We start from the raw sequence: 16930 nt of genomic DNA on the forward strand, positions 1-16930 counted from the left end.
AAGATTAAATAGATGTTTGATCTTCAGAAAAACAATTACCGAATCGATTGGAAACATTTTTAATCTGTGGTACGAGTAATTTCAAAGTTTTCAAGATTTTATGTCCGTAATTAACGAAATTTGCATGTGTCGATCTCAATTTCGACAATTTACATGTAAATACTCGTATTTACACATAGTAACAAACTTATATTTTTGTTTCATTATGTATTGTGAGTCGATAGAATATTAAAGCATTGAAATTGATTGAGATTTCATATTTCGTTTTTCGACGATACATCTTTATGAGCTAATAATCGTATATGACTTATGAAACAAGGTTAAAACGTCGAATCCAAGATTAAATAGATGTTTGATCTTCATAAAAACAATGTCCGAATCGATAGGTAACATTTTTCAAACTTTGGTACGAGTAATTTCAATGTTTTCACGATTTTATCTCCGCAATTAACGAAATTCGCATGGGTCGCTCTCATTTTTCGACAATATTCATGATAAACTCGTATTTACACATAGTCACAAACTTATATTTAAGTTTCATTATGTATTTTGTGTCGATAGAATATAAAAGCATTGAAATTGATTGAGATTTCAAATTTCGTTTTTCGACGATACGTCTTTATGAGCTAATAATCGTATATGACTTATGAAACAAGGTTAGAACGTCGAATCCAAGATTAAATAGATGTTTGATCTTCAGAAAAACAATGTCCGAATCGATAGGTAACATTTTTCAAACTTTGGTACGAGTAATTTCAATGTTTTCACGATTTTATCTCCGCAATTAACGAAATTCGCATGGGTCGCTCTCATTTTTCGACAATATTCATGATAAACTCGCATTTACACATAGTCACAAACTTATATTTAAGTTTCATTATGTATTGTGCGTCGATAGAATATAAAAGCATTGAAATTGATTGAGATTTCAAATTTCGTTTTTCGACGATACGTCTTTATGAGCTAATAATCGTGTATGACTTATGAAACAAGGTTAAAACGTCGAATCCAAGATTAAATAGATGTTTGATCTTCAGAAAAACAATTCCCGAATCGATTGGAAACATTTTTAATCTGTGGTACGAGTAATTTCAAAGTTTTCAAGATTTTATGTCCGTAATTAACGAAATTTGCATGTGTCGATCTCAATTTCAACAATTTACATGTAAATACTCGTATTTACACATAGTAACAAACTTATATTTTTGTTTCATTATGTATTGTGTGTCGATAGAATATTAAAGCATTGAAATTGATTGAGATTTCATATTTCGTTTTTCGACGATACATCTTTATGAGCTAATAATCGTATATCACTTATGAAACAAGGTTAAAACGTCGAATCCAAGATTAAATAGATGTTTGATCTTCAGAAAAACAATGTCCGAATCGATAGGTAACATTTTTCAAACTTTGGTACGAGTAATTTCAATGTTTTCACGATTTTATCTCCGCAATTAACGAAATTCGCATGGGTCGCTCCCATTTTTCGACAATATTCATGATAAACTCGTATTTACACATAGTCACAAACTTATATTTAAGTTTCATTATGTATTGTGCGTCGATAGAATATAAAATCATTGAAATTGATTGAGATTTCAAATTTCGTATTTCGACGATACGTCTTTATGAGCTAATAATCGTGTATGACTTATGAAACAAGGTTAAAACGTCGAATCCAAGATTAAATAGATGTTTGATCTTCAGAAAAACAATTACCGAATCGATTGGAAACATTTTTAATCTGTGGTACGAGTAATTTCAAAGTTTTCAAGATTTTATGTCCGTAATTAACGAAATTTGCATGTGTCGATCTCAATTTCGACAATTTACATGTAAATACTCGTATTTACACATAGTAACAAACTTATATTTTTGTTTCATTATGTATTGTGAGTCGATAGAATATTAAAGCATTGAAATTGATTGAGATTTCATATTTCGTTTTTCGACGATACATCTTTATGAGCTAATAATCGTATATGACTTATGAAACAAGGTTAAAACGTCGAATCCAAGATTAAATAGATGTTTGATCTTCATAAAAACAATGTCCGAATCGATAGGTAACATTTTTCAAACTTTGGTACGAGTAATTTCAATGTTTTCACGATTTTATCTCCGCAATTAACGAAATTCGCATGGGTCGCTCTCATTTTTCGACAATATTCATGATAAACTCGTATTTACACATAGTCACAAACTTATATTTAAGTTTCATTATGTATTTTGTGTCGATAGAATATAAAAGCATTGAAATTGATTGAGATTTCAAATTTCGTTTTTCGACGATACGTCTTTATGAGCTAATAATCGTATATGACTTATGAAACAAGGTTAGAACGTCGAATCCAAGATTAAATAGATGTTTGATCTTCAGAAAAACAATGTCCGAATCGATAGGTAACATTTTTCAAACTTTGGTACGAGTAATTTCAATGTTTTCACGATTTTATCTTCGCAATTAACGAAATTCGCATGGGTCGCTCCCATTTTTCGACAATATTCATGATAAACTCGCATTTACACATAGTCACAAACTTATATTTAAGTTTCATTATGTATTGTGCGTCGATAGAATATAAAAGCATTGAAATTGATTGAGATTTCAAATTTCGTTTTTCGACGATACGTCTTTATGAGCTAATAATCGTGTATGACTTATGAAACAAGGTAAAAACGTCGAATCCAAGATTAAATAGATGTTTGATCTTCAGAAACACAATTACCGAATCGATTGGAAACATTTTTAATCTGTGGTACGAGTAATTTCAAAGTTTTCAAGATTTTATGTCCGTAATTAACGAAATTTGCATGTGTCGATCTCAATTTCATCAATTAACATGTAAATACTCGTATTTACACATAGTAACAAACTTATATTTTTGTTTCATTATGTATTGTGTGTCGATAGAATATTAAAGCATTGAAATTGATTGAGATTTCATATTTCGTTTTTCGACGATACATCTTTATGAGCTAATAATCGTATATGACTTATGAAACAAGGTTAAAACGTCGAATCCAAGATTAAATAGATGTTTGATCTTCATAAAATCAATGTCCGAATCGATAGGTAACATTTTTCAAACTTTGGTACGAGTAATTTCAATGTTTTCACGATTTTATCTCCGCAATTAACGAAATTCGCATGGGTCGCTCTCATTTTTCGACAATATTCATGATAAACTCGTATTTACACATAGTCACAAACTTATATTTAAGTTTCATTATGTATTTTGTGTCGATAGAATATAAAAGCATTGAAATTGATTGAGATTTCAAATTTCGTTTTTCGACGATACGTCTTTATGAGCTAATAATCGTATATGACTTATGAAACAAGGTTAGAACGTCGAATCCAAGATTAAATAGATGTTTGATCTTCAGAAAAACAATGTCCGAACCGATAGGTAACATTTTTCAAACTTTGGTACGAGTAATTTCAATGTTTTCACGATTTTATCTTCGCAATTAACGAAATTCGCATGGGTCGCTCCCATTTTTCGACAATATTCATGATAAACTCGCATTTACACATAGTCACAAACTTATATTTAAGTTTCATTATGTATTGTGCGTCGATAGAATATAAAAGCATTGAAATTGATTGAGATTTCAAATTTCGTTTTTCGACGATACGTCTTTATGAGCTAATAATCGTGTATGACTTATGAAACAAGGTTAAAACGTCGAATCCAAGATTAAATAGATGTTTGATCTTCAGAAACACAATTACCGAATCGATTGGAAACATTTTTAATCTGTGGTACGAGTAATTTCAAAGTTTTCAAGATTTTATGTCCGTAATTAACGAAATTTGCATGTGTCGATCTCAATTTCAACAATTAACATGTAAATACTCGTATTTACACATAGTAACAAACTTATATTTTTGTTTCATTATGTATTGTGTGTCGATAGAATATTAAAGCATTGAAATTGATTGAGATTTCATATTTCGTTTTTCGACGATACATCTTTATGAGCTAATAATCGTATATCACTTATTAAACAAGGTTAAAACGTCGAATCCAAGATTAAATAGATGTTTGATCTTCAGAAAAACAATGTCCGAATCGATAGGTAACATTTTTCAAACTTTGGTACGAGTAATTTCAATGTTTTCACGATTTTATCTCCGCAATTAACGAAATTCGCATGGGTCGCTCCCATTTTTCGACAATATTCATGATAAACTCGTATTTACACATAGTCACAAACTTATATTTAAGTTTCATTATGTATTTTGTGTCGATAGAATATAAAAGCATTGAAATTGATTGAGATTTCAAATTTCGTTTTTCGACGATACGTCTTTATGAGCTAATAATCGTATATGACTTATGAAACAAGGTTAGAACGTCGAATCCAAGATTAAATAGATGTTTGATCTTCAGAAAAACAATGTCCGAATCGATAGGTAACATTTTTCAAACTTTGGTACGAGTAATTTCAATGTTTTCACGATTTTATCTCCGCAATTAACGAAATTCGCATGGGTCGCTCCCATTTTTCGACAATATTCATGATAAACTCGCATTTACACATAGTCACAAACTTATATTTAAGTTTCATTATGTATTGTGCGTCGATAGAATATAAAAGCATTGAAATTGATTGAGATTTCAAATTTCGTTTTTCGACGATACGTCTTTATGAGCTAATAATCGTGTATGACTTATGAAACAAGGTTAAAACGTCGAATCCAAGATTAAATAGATGTTTGATCTTCAGAAACACAATTACCGAATCGATTGGAAACATTTTTAATCTGTGGTACGAGTAATTTCAAAGTTTTCAAGATTTTATGTCCGTAATTAACGAAATTTGCATGTGTCGATCTCAATTTCGACAATTTACATGTAAATACTTGTATTTACACATAGTAACAAACTTATATTTTTGTTTCATTATGTATTGTGAGTCGATAGAATATTAAAGCATTGAAATTGATTGAGATTTCAAATTTCGTTTTTCTACGATACGTCTTTATGTGGTAATAATCGTATATGACTTATGAATCAAGGTTGAAACGTCGAATCCAAGATTAAATAGATGTTTGATCTTCAGAAGTCAAATGTCCGAATCGATTGGAAACATTTTTAATCTGTGGTACGAGTAATTTCAAAGTTTTCAAGATTTTATGTCCGTAATTAACGAAATTTGCATGTGTCGATCTCAATTTCGACAATTTACATGTAAATACTCGTATTTACACATAGTGACAAACTTATATTTTTGTTTCATTATGTATTGTGAGTCGATAGAATATTAAAGCATTGAAATTGATTGAGATTTCATATTTCGTTTTTCGACGATACGTCTTTATGAGCTAATAATCGTATATCACTTATGAAACAAGGTTAAAACGTCGAATCCAAGATTAAATAGATGTTTGATCTTCAGAAAAACAATGTCCGAATCGATAGGTAACATTTTTCAAACTTTGGTACGAGTAATTTCAATGTTTTCACGATTTTATCTCCGCAATTAACGAAATTCGCATGGGTCGCTCCCATTTTTCGACAATATTCATGATAAACTCGTATTTACACATAGTCACAAACTTATATTTAAGTTTCATTATGTATTTTGTGTCGATAGAATATAAAAGCATTGAAATTGATTGAGATTTCAAATTTCGTTTTTCGACGATACGTCTTTATGAGCTAATAATCGTATATGACTTATGAAACAAGGTTAGAACGTCGAATCCAAGATTAAATAGATGTTTGATCTTCAGAAAAACAATGTCCGAATCGATAGGTAACATTTTTCAAACTTTGGTACGAGTAATTTCAATGTTTTCACGATTTTATCTCCGCAATTAACGAAATTCGCATGGGTCGCTCCCATTTTTCGACAATATTCATGATAAACTCGCATTTACACATAGTCACAAACTTATATTTAAGTTTCATTATGTATTGTGCGTCGATAGAATATAAAAGCATTGAAATTGATTGAGATTTCAAATTTCGTTTTTCGACGATACGTCTTTATGAGCTAATAATCGTGTATGACTTATGAAACAAGGTTAAAACGTCGAATCCAAGATTAAATAGATGTTTGATCTTCAGAAACACAATTACCGAATCGATTGGAAACATTTTTAATCTGTGGTACGAGTAATTTCAAAGTTTTCAAGATTTTATGTCCGTAATTAACGAAATTTGCATGTGTCGATCTCAATTTCGACAATTTACATGTAAATACTTGTATTTACACATAGTAACAAACTTATATTTTTGTTTCATTATGTATTGTGAGTCGATAGAATATTAAAGCATTGAAATTGATTGAGATTTCAAATTTCGTTTTTCTACGATACGTCTTTATGTGGTAATAATCGTATATGACTTATGAATCAAGGTTGAAACGTCGAATCCAAGATTAAATAGATGTTTGATCTTCAGAAGTCAAATGTCCGAATCGATTGGAAACATTTTTAATCTGTGGTACGAGTAATTTCAAAGTTTTCAAGATTTTATGTCCGTAATTAACGAAATTTGCATGTGTCGATCTCAATTTCGACAATTTACATGTAAATACTCGTATTTACACATAGTGACAAACTTATATTTTTGTTTCATTATGTATTGTGAGTCGATAGAATATTAAAGCATTGAAATTGATTGAGATTTCATATTTCGTTTTTCGACGATACGTCTTTATGAGCTAATAATCGTATATGACTTATGAAACAAGGTTAGAACGTCGAATCCAAGATTAAATAGATGTTTGATCTTTAGAAAAACAATGTCCGAATCGATAGGTAACATTTTTCAAACTTTGGTACGAGTAATTTCAATGTTTTCACGATTTTATCTCCGCAATTAACGAAATTCGCATGGGTCGCTCCCATTTTTCGACAATATTCATGATAAACTCGTATTTACACATAGTCACAAACTTATATTTAAGTTTCATTATGTATTGTGCGTCGATAGAATATAAAAGCATTGAAATTGATTGAGATTTCAAATTTCGATTTTCGACGATACGTCTTTATGAGCTAATAATCGTGTATGACTTATGAAACAAGGTTAAAACGTCGAATCCAAGATTAAATAGATGTTTGATCTTCAGAAACACAATTACCGAATCGATTGGAAACATTTTTAATCTGTGGTACGAGTAATTTCAAAGTTTTCAAGATTTTATGTCCGTAATTAACGAAATTTGCATGTGTCGATCTCAATTTCAACAATTTACATGTAAATACTCGTATTTATACATAGTAACAAACTTATATTTTTGTTTCATTATGTATTGTGTGTCGATAGAATATTAAAGCATTGAAATTGATTGAGATTTCATATTTCGTTTTTCGACGATACATCTTTATGAGCTAATAATCGTATATCACTTATGAAACAAGGTTAAAACGTCGAATCCAAGATTAAATAGATGTTTGATCTTCAGAAAAACAATGTCCGAATCGATAGGTAACATTTTTCAAACTTTGGTACGAGTAATTTCAATGTTTTCACGATTTTATCTCCGCAATTAACGAAATTCGCATGGGTCGCACCCATTTTTCGACAATATTCATGATAAACTCGTATTTACACATAGTCACAAACTTATATTTAAGTTTCATTATGTATTGTGCGTCGATAGAATATAAAAGCATTGAAATTGATTGAGATTTCAAATTTCGTTTTTCGACGATACGTCTTTATGAGCTAATAATCGTGTATGACTTATGAAACAAGGTTAAAACGTCGAATCCAAGATTAAATAGATGTTTGATCTTCAGAAACACAATTACCGAATCGATTGGAAACATTTTTAATCTGTGGTACGAGTAATTTCAAAGTTTTCAAGATTTTATGTCCGTAATTAACGAAATTTGCATGTGTCGATCTCAATTTCGACAATTTACATGTAAATACTCGTATTTACACATAGTGACAAACTTATATTTTTGTTTCATTATGTATTGTGAGTCGATAGAATATTAAAGCATTGAAATTGATTGAGATTTCATATTTCGTTTTTCGACGATACGTCTTTATGAGCTAATAATCGTATATGACTTATGAAACAAGGTTAGAACGTCGAATCCAAGATTAAATAGATGTTTGATCTTCAGAAAAACAATGTCCGAATCGATAGGTAACATTTTTCAAACTTTGGTACGAGTAATTTCAATGTTTTCACGATTTTATCTCCGCAATTAACGAAATTCGCATGGGTCGCTCCCATTTTTCGACAATATTCATGATAAACTCGCATTTACACATAGTCACAAACTTATATTTAAGTTTCATTATGTATTGTGCGTCGATAGAATATAAAAGCATTGAAATTGATTGAGATTTCAAATTTCGTTTTTCGACGATACGTCTTTATGAGCTAATAATCGTGTATGACTTATGAAACAAGGTTAAAACGTCGAATCCAAGATTAAATAGATGTTTGATCTTCAGAAACACAATTACCGAATCGATTGGAAACATTTTTAATCTGTGGTACGAGTAATTTCAAAGTTTTCAAGATTTTATGTCCGTAATTAACGAAATTTGCATGTGTCGATCTCAATTTCAACAATTTACATGTAAATACTCGTATTTACACATAGTAACAAACTTATATTTTTGTTTCATTATGTATTGTGTGTCGATAGAATATTAAAGCATTGAAATTGATTGAGATTTCATATTTCGTTTTTCGACGATACATCTTTATGAGCTAATAATCGTATATCACTTATGAAACAAGGTTAAAACGTCGAATCCAAGATTAAATAGATGTTTGATCTTCAGAAAAACAATGTCCGAATCGATAGGTAACATTTTTCAAACTTTGGTACGAGTAATTTCAATGTTTTCACGATTTTATCTCCGCAATTAACGAAATTCGCATGGGTCGCTCCCATTTTTCGACAATATTCATGATAAACTCGTATTTACACATAGTCACAAACTTATATTTAAGTTTCATTATGTATTGTGCGTCGATAGAATATAAAAGCATTGAAATTGATTGAGATTTCAAATTTCGTTTTTCGACGATACGTCTATATGAGCTAATAATCGTGTATGACTTATGAAACAAGGTTAAAACGTCGAATCCAAGATTAAATAGATGTTTGATCTTCAGAAACACAATTACCGAATCGATTGGAAACATTTTTAATCTGTGGTACGAGTAATTTCAAAGTTTTCAAGATTTTATGTCCGTAATTAACGAAATTTGCATGGGTCGCACCCATTTTTCGACAATATTCATGATAAACTCGTATTTACACATAGTCACAAACTTATATTTAAGTTTCATTATGTATTGTGCGTCGATAGAATATTAAAGCATTGAAATTGATTGAGATTTCATATTTCGTTTTTCGACGATACGTCTTTATGAGCTAATAATCGTGTATGACTTATGAAACAAGGTTAAAACGTCGAATCCAAGATTAAATAGATGTTTGATCTTCAGAAACACAATTACCGAATCGATTGGAAACATTTTTAATCTGTGGTACGAGTAATTTCAAAGTTTTCAAGATTTTATGTCCGTAATTAACGAAATTTGCATGTGTCGATCTCAATTTCGACAATTTACATGTAAATACTTGTATTTACACATAGTAACAAACTTATATTTTTGTTTCATTATGTATTGTGAGTCGATAGAATATTAAAGCATTGAAATTGATTGAGATTTCAAATTTCGTTTTTCTACGATACGTCTTTATGTGGTAATAATCGTATATGACTTATGAATCAAGGTTGAAACGTCGAATCCAAGATTAAATAGATGTTTGATCTTCAGAAGTCAAATGTCCGAATCGATTGGAAACATTTTTAATCTGTGGTACGAGTAATTTCAAAGTTTTCAAGATTTTATGTCCGTAATTAACGAAATTTGCATGTGTCGATCTCAATTTCGACAATTTACATGTAAATACTCGTATTTACACATAGTGACAAACTTATATTTTTGTTTCATTATGTATTGTGAGTCGATAGAATATTAAAGCATTGAAATTGATTGAGATTTCATATTTCGTTTTTCGACGATACGTCTTTATGAGCTAATAATCGTATATGACTTATGAAACAAGGTTAGAACGTCGAATCCAAGATTAAATAGATGTTTGATCTTTAGAAAAACAATGTCCGAATCGATAGGTAACATTTTTCAAACTTTGGTACGAGTAATTTCAATGTTTTCACGATTTTATCTCCGCAATTAACGAAATTCGCATGGGTCGCTCCCATTTTTCGACAATATTCATGATAAACTCGTATTTACACATAGTCACAAACTTATATTTAAGTTTCATTATGTATTGTGCGTCGATAGAATATAAAAGCATTGAAATTGATTGAGATTTCAAATTTCGATTTTCGACGATACGTCTTTATGAGCTAATAATCGTGTATGACTTATGAAACAAGGTTAAAACGTCGAATCCAAGATTAAATAGATGTTTGATCTTCAGAAACACAATTACCGAATCGATTGGAAACATTTTTAATCTGTGGTACGAGTAATTTCAAAGTTTTCAAGATTTTATGTCCGTAATTAACGAAATTTGCATGTGTCGATCTCAATTTCAACAATTTACATGTAAATACTCGTATTTACACATAGTAACAAACTTATATTTTTGTTTCATTATGTATTGTGTGTCGATAGAATATTAAAGCATTGAAATTGATTGAGATTTCATATTTCGTTTTTCGACGATACATCTTTATGAGCTAATAATCGTATATCACTTATGAAACAAGGTTAAAACGTCGAATCCAAGATTAAATAGATGTTTGATCTTCAGAAAAACAATGTCCGAATCGATAGGTAACATTTTTCAAACTTTGGTACGAGTAATTTCAATGTTTTCACGATTTTATCTCCGCAATTAACGAAATTCGCATGGGTCGCACCCATTTTTCGACAATATTCATGATAAACTCGTATTTACACATAGTCACAAACTTATATTTAAGTTTCATTATGTATTGTGCGTCGATAGAATATAAAAGCATTGAAATTGATTGAGATTTCAAATTTCGTTTTTCGACGATACGTCTTTATGAGCTAATAATCGTGTATGACTTATGAAACAAGGTTAAAACGTCGATTCCAAGATAAATTAGATGTTTGATCTTCAGAAACACAATTACCGAATCGATTGGAAACATTTTTAATCTGTGGTACGAGTAATTTCAAAGTTTTCAAGATTTTATGTCCGTAATTAACGAAATTTGCATGTGTCGATCTCAATTTCGACAATTTACATGTAAATACTCGTATTTACACATAGTAACAAACTTATATTTTTGTTTCATTATGTATTGTGAGTCGATAGAATATTAAAGCATTGAAATTGATTGAGATTTCATATTTCGTTTTTCGACGATACGTCTTTATGAGCTAATAATCGTATATGACTTATGAAACAAGGTTAGAACGTCGAATCCAAGATTAAATAGATGTTTGATCTTCAGAAAAACAATGTCCGAATCGATAGGTAACATTTTTCAAACTTTGGTACGAGTAATTTCAATGTTTTCACGATTTTATCTCCGCAATTAACGAAATTCGCATGGGTCGCTCCCATTTTTCGACAATATTCATGATAAACTCGCATTTACACATAGTCACAAACTTATATTTAAGTTTCATTATGTATTGTGCGTCGATAGAATATAAAAGCATTGAAATTGATTGAGATTTCAAATTTCGTTTTTCGACGATACGTCTTTATGAGCTAATAATCGTGTATGACTTATGAAACAAGGTTAAAACGTCGAATCCAAGATTAAATAGATGTTTGATCTTCAGAAACACAATTACCGAATCGATTGGAAACATTTTTAATCTGTGGTACGAGTAATTTCAAAGTTTTCAAGATTTTATGTCCGTAATTAACGAAATTTGCATGTGTCGATCTCAATTTCAACAATTTACATGTAAATACTCGTATTTACACATAGTAACAAACTTATATTTTTGTTTCATTATGTATTGTGTGTCGATAGAATATTAAAGCATTGAAATTGATTGAGATTTCATATTTCGTTTTTCGACGATACATCTTTATGAGCTAATAATCGTATATCACTTATGAAACAAGGTTAAAACGTCGAATCCAAGATTAAATAGATGTTTGATCTTCAGAAAAACAATGTCCGAATCGATAGGTAACATTTTTCAAACTTTGGTACGAGTAATTTCAATGTTTTCACGATTTTATCTCCGCAATTAACGAAATTCGCATGGGTCGCTCCCATTTTTCGACAATATTCATGATAAACTCGTATTTACACATAGTCACAAACTTATATTTAAGTTTCATTATGTATTGTGCGTCGATAGAATATAAAAGCATTGAAATTGATTGAGATTTCAAATTTCGTTTTTCGACGATACGTCTTTATGAGCTAATAATCGTGTATGACTTATGAAACAAGGTTAAAACGTCGAATCCAAGATTAAATAGATGTTTGATCTTCAGAAAAACAATTACCGAATCGATTGGAAACATTTTTAATCTGTGGTACGAGTAATTTCAAAGTTTTCAAGATTTTATGTCCGTAATTAACGAAATTTGCATGTGTCGATCTCAATTTCGACAATTTACATGTAAATACTCGTATTTACACATAGTGACAAACTTATATTTTTGTTTCATTATGTATTGTGAGTCGATAGAATATTAAAGCATTGAAATTGATTGAGATTTCATATTTCGTTTTTCGACGATACGTCTTTATGAGCTAATAATCGTATATCACTTATGAAACAAGGTTAAAACGTCGAATCCAAGATTAAATAGATGTTTGATCTTCAGAAAAACAATGTCCGAATCGATAGGTAACATTTTTCAAACTTTGGTACGAGTAATTTCAATGTTTTCACGATTTTATATCCGCAATTAACGAAATTCGCATGGGTCGCTCTCATTTTTCGACAATATTGATGATAAACTCGTATTTACACATAGTCACAAACTTATATTTAAGTTTCATTATGTATTGTGCGTCGATAGAATATAAAATCATTGAAATTGATTGAGATTTCAAATTTCGTATTTCGCCGATACGTCTTTATGAGCTAATAATCGTGTATGACTTATGAAACAAGGTTAAAACGTCGAATCCAAGATTAAATAGATGTTTGATCTTCAGAAGTCAAATGTCCGAATCGATTGGAAACATTTTTAATCTGTGGTACGAGTAATTTCAATGTTTTCACGATTTAATCTCCGTAATTAACGAAATTCGCATGTATCGATCTCAATTTCGACAATTTACATGTTAATACTCGTATTTACACATAGTAACAGACATATATTTTTGTTTCATTATGTATTGTGAGTCGATAGAATATTAAAGCATTGAAATTGATTGAGATTTCATATTTCGTTTTTCGACGATACATCTTTATGAGCTAATAATCGTATATGACTTATGAAACAAGGTTAAAACGTCGAATCCAAGATTAAATAGATGTTTGATCTTCATAAAAACAATGTCCGAATCGATAGGTAACATTTTTCAAACTTTGGTATGAGTAATTTCAATGTTTTCACGATTTTAACTCCGCAATTAACGAAATTCGCATGGGTCGCTCTCATTTTTCGACAATATTCATGATAAACTCGTATTTACACATAGTCACAAACTTATATTTAAGTTTCATTATGTATTGTGTGTCGATAGAATATTAAAGCATTGAAATTGATTGAGATTTCATATTTCGTTTTTCGACGATACATCTTTATGAGCTAATAATCGTATATGACTTATGAAACAAGGTTAAAACGTCGAATCCAAGATTAAATAGATGTTTGATCTTCATAAAAACAATGTCCGAATCGATAGGTAACATTTTTCAAACTTTGGTATGAGTAATTTCAATGTTTTCACGATTTTAACTCCGCAATTAACGAAATTCGCATGGGTCGCTCTCATTTTTCGACAATATTCATGATAAACTCGTATTTACACATAGTCACAAACTTATATTTAAGTTTCATTATGTATTGTGTGTCGATAGAATATAAAAGCATTGAAATTGATTGAGATTTCAAATTTCGTTTTTCGACGATACGTCTTTATGAGCTAATAATCGTATATGACTTATGAAACAAGGTTAAAACGTCGAATCCAAGATTAAATAGATGTTTGATCTTCAGAAAAACAATGTCCGAATCGATAGGTAACATTTTTCAAACCTTGGTACGAGTAATTTCAATGTTTTCACGATTTTATATCCGCAATTAACGAAATTCGCATGGGTCGCTCTCATTTTTCGACAATATTGATGATAAACTCGTATTTACACATAGTCACAAACTTATATTTATGTTTCATTATGTATTGTGCGTCGATAGAATATAAAAGCATTGAAATTGATTGAGATTTCAAATTTCGTATTTCGACGATACGTCTTTATGAGCTAATAATCGTGTATGACTTATGAAACAAGGTTAAAACGTCGAATCCAAGATTAAATAGATGTTTGATCTTCAGAAATCCAATGTCCGAATCGATTGGAAACATTTTTAATCTGTGGTACGAGTAATTTCAAAGTTTTCAAGATTTTATGTCCGTAATTAACGAAATTTGCATGTGTCGATCTCAATTTCGACAATTTACATGTAAATACTCGTATTTACACATAGTAACAAACTTATATTTTTGTTTCATTATGTATTGTGAGTCGATAGAATATTAAAGCATTGAAATTGATTGAGATTTCATATTTCGTTTTTCGACGATACATCTTTATGAGCTAATAATCGTATATGACTTATGAAACAAGGTTAAAACGTCGAATCCAAGATTAAATAGATGTTTGATCTTCATAAAAACAATGTCCGAATCGATAGGTAACATTTTTCAAACTTTGGTACGAGTAATTTCAATGTTTTCACGATTTTATCTCCGCAATTAACGAAATTCGCATGGGTCGCTCTCATTTTTCGACAATATTCATGATAAACTCGTATTTACACATAGTCACAAACTTATATTTAAGTTTCATTATGTATTTTGTGTCGATAGAATATAAAAGCATTGAAATTGATTGTGATTTCAAATTTCGTTTTTCGACGATACGTCTTTATGAGCTAACAATCGTATATGACTTATGAAACAAGGTTAGAACGTCGAATCCAAGATTAAATAGATGTTTGATCTTCAGAAACACAATTACCGAATCGATTGGAAACATTTTTAATCTGTGGTACGAGTAATTTCAAAGTTTTCAAGATTTTATGTCCGTAATTAACGAAATTTGCATGTGTCGATCTCAATTTCAACAATTTACATGTAAATACTCGTATTTACACATAGTAACAAACTTATATTTTTGTTTCATTATGTATTGTGTGTCGATAGAATATTAAAGCATTGAAATTGATTGAGATTTCATATTTCGTTTTTCGACGATACATCTTTATGAGCTAATAATCGTATATCACTTATGAAACAAGGTTAAAACGTCGAATCCAAGATTAAATAGATGTTTGATCTTCAGAAAAACAATGTCCGAATCGATAGGTAACATTTTTCAAACTTTGGTACGAGTAATTTCAATGTTTTCACGATTTTATCTCCGCAATTAACGAAATTCGCATGGGTCGCTCCCATTTTTCGACAATATTCATGATAAACTCGTATTTACACATAGTCACAAACTTATATTTAAGTTTCATTATGTATTGTGCGTCGATAGAATATAAAAGCATTGAAATTGATTGAGATTTCAAATTTCGTTTTTCGACGATACGTCTTTATGAGCTAATAATCGTGTATGACTTATGAAACAAGGTTAAAACGTCGAATCCAAGATTAAATAGATGTTTGATCTTCAGAAACACAATTACCGAATCGATTGGAAACATTTTTAATCTGTGGTACGAGTAATTTCAAAGTTTTCAAGATTTTATGTCCGTAATTAACGAAATTTGCATGTGTCGATCTCAATTTCGACAATTTACATGTAAATACTCGTATTTACACATAGTGACAAACTTATATTTTTGTTTCATTATGTATTGTGAGTCGATAGAATATTAAAGCATTGAAATTGATTGAGATTTCATATTTCGTTTTTCGACGATACGTCTTTATGAGCTAATAATCGTATATCACTTATGAAACAAGGTTAAAACGTCGAATCCAAGATTAAATAGATGTTTGATCTTCAGAAAAACAATGTCCGAATCGATAGGTAACATTTTTCAAACTTTGGTACGAGTAATTTCAATGTTTTCACGATTTTATATCCGCAATTAACGAAATTCGCATGGGTCGCTCTCATTTTTCGACAATATTGATGATAAACTCGTATTTACACATAGTCACAAACTTATATTTAAGTTTCATTATGTATTGTGCGTCGATAGAATATAAAATCATTGAAATTGATTGAGATTTCAAATTTCGTATTTCGCCGATACGTCTTTATGAGCTAATAATCGTGTATGACTTATGAAACAAGGTTAAAACGTCGAATCCAAGATTAAATAGATGTTTGATCTTCAGAAGTCAAATGTCCGAATCGATTGGAAACATTTTTAATCTGTGGTACGAGTAATTTCAAAGTTTTCAAGATTTTATGTCCGTAATTAACGAAATTTGCATGTGTCGATCTCAATTTCGACAATTTACATGTAAATACTCGTATTTACACATAGTAACAGACATATATTTTTGTTTCATTATGTATTGTGAGTCGATAGAATATTAAAGCATTGAAATTGATTGAGATTTCATATTTCGTTTTTCGACGATACATCTTTATGAGCTAATAATCGTATATGACTTATGAAACAAGGTTAAAACGTCGAATCCAAGATTAAATAGATGTTTGATCTTCATAAAAACAATGTCCGAATCGATAGGTAACATTTTTCAAACTTTGGTATGAGTAATTTCAATGTTTTCACGATTTTAAC

This window comes from Vespa crabro, chromosome 2 (assembly GCF_910589235.1).
Source record: "Vespa crabro chromosome 2, iyVesCrab1.2, whole genome shotgun sequence".
In the NCBI taxonomy this organism is placed as follows: domain Eukaryota; kingdom Metazoa; phylum Arthropoda; class Insecta; order Hymenoptera; family Vespidae; genus Vespa; species Vespa crabro.